We start from the raw sequence: 2,110 nt of genomic DNA, 5'->3' as shown, positions 1-2,110 counted from the left end.
CTGCGTGATCTGGGATCCTTACCAGATAGGTTTAACGGAGTACGTCGACAAAGTTCCAAGGAGAGCAGCACGTTTTGCATTATCACGAAATGGGGGCCACAGTGTCACTGACTTGATACAGGATTTGGGATGTACATCATTAAAACATTTTCGTTTCGACGGGATCTTCCCAAGAAATTTCAGTTACCAACTTTTTCCTCCGAATTGGAAAATATTTTGTTGACGCCGAACTACATAAGGAGAAACGATCATCACAATAAAATTATGGAAAGCAGAACTCGCACAGAAAGATATAGGTGTCCATTTTCTCTGCGCGCGCTGTTCGAGATTGGAATAGTAGAAAATTATTGTGAAGGTGGTTTGGTGAATCCTCTGCCAGGGCCTTGGAACAGCGGACTTGGAACAGCTCTTGGAACTGGAGGATATTCAGCGCGAGGACGTACTGCAGCAGCACGTCCAAGTGCGTCAGCGACCATCCAGCAGTTGTCAACTGCACTGATGGGGGAACCGAACGCCCTGCCACGAGAACTCCGTGTCAGCCGTGTACCCAGCATGGCAGCAAGCTGCACAGCTTTCACTGCGGTTCGTGGGGACCACACAAACTATTAAGAATCACGACCTACTTTTTATAATGTCAGGGGACCAACATAATTCGTGGTTACCTCAGTGTAATTAGAGTCATTTCTGTTCGCCTCGCTACATTTTTCTTTCTGTTACCTTCTGTGCTACACTGTAGCACAGCTATTTCTATGTCTAATCCAAGTTTCATGGAGCTACAGCACCCGTGGCCTATGGGTACCATCTTTGACTCATAAACGTTCTCGGTCCCGGGTTCGAACCCCTCATTCCCTCAACGGCCTTGTCAGAGGACGGAGAAGCGCACAGGGAAACCGCCCCTGAAGTCGAAAGAATCAACAAAGATCAACGGCATGAGGACGCAGAAGGCGATGTAAAACACTGCATTCAAGACACGTAACGTGTATCCACAGGACACGTGGCCTGTAACTGAAGAAGTACCATGATGATCTCTCCATTGGCAAAAGATTCCGGAATAGTCCCCCATTCGGATCTCCGGGAGGGGACTGCCAAGGGGGAGGTTACCATGAGAAAAAGATTGAAAAATCAACGGAAGGATAATGGTCTACGAGTCGGGTCTTGGAATGTCATGTGCTTGAACGTGGTAGGGAAACTAAAAAATCTGAAAAGGGAAATGCAAAGGCTCAATATAGATATAATAGGGGTCAGTGAAGTGAAGTGGAAGGAAGAAAAGGATTTCTGGTCAGATGAGTATCGGGTAATATCAACAGCAGCAGAAAATGGTATAACAGGCGTAGGATTCGTTATGAATAGGAAGGTAGGGCAGAGGGTGTGTTACTGTGAACAGTTCAGTGACCGGGTTGTTCTAATCAGAATCGACAGCAAACCAACACCGACAACGATAGTTCAGGTATACATGCCGACGTCGCAAGCTGAAGATGAACAGATAGAGAAAGTGTATGAGGATATTGAAAGGGTAATCCAGTATGTAAAGGAATATGAAAATCTAATAGTCATGTGGGGAAGAAGTAGAAGATAAGGTTACAGGAGAATATGGGCTTGGGACAAGGAATGAGACAGGAGAAAAACTAGTTGAGGTCTGTAATAAGTTTCAGCTAGTAATAGCGAATACCCTGTTCAACAATCACAAGAGGAGAAGGTGTACTTGGAAAAGGCCGGGAGATACGGGAAGATTTCAGTTAGACTTTGATTGTCATCATGGTAAGACAGAGATTCCGAAATCAGATACTGGACTGTAAGGCGTACCTAGGAGCAGGTGTAAACTAAGATCACAATATAGGAGTTATGAAGAGTAGGCTGAAGTTTAAGACATTAGTCAGGAAGAATCAATACACAAAGAAGTGGGATACGGAAGTACTAAGGAATGACGAGATACGCTTGAAGTTCTCTAAGGCTATAGATGCAGCAATAAAGCATCGCTCAGCAGGCAGTACAGCTGAAGAGGAATGAACGTCTCTAAAAAGGTCCATCACAGAAGTTTGGAAGGAAAAGATAGGTCCAAAGAAGGTAAGTGCGAAGAAACCGTGGGTAACAGAAGAAATACTTCATTTGA

The sequence above is a fragment of the Schistocerca piceifrons genome, chromosome 7 (genome assembly GCF_021461385.2).
Source record: "Schistocerca piceifrons isolate TAMUIC-IGC-003096 chromosome 7, iqSchPice1.1, whole genome shotgun sequence".
NCBI lineage: Eukaryota > Metazoa > Arthropoda > Insecta > Orthoptera > Acrididae > Schistocerca > Schistocerca piceifrons.
Note: the sequence above shows the minus strand (reverse complement) of the source record.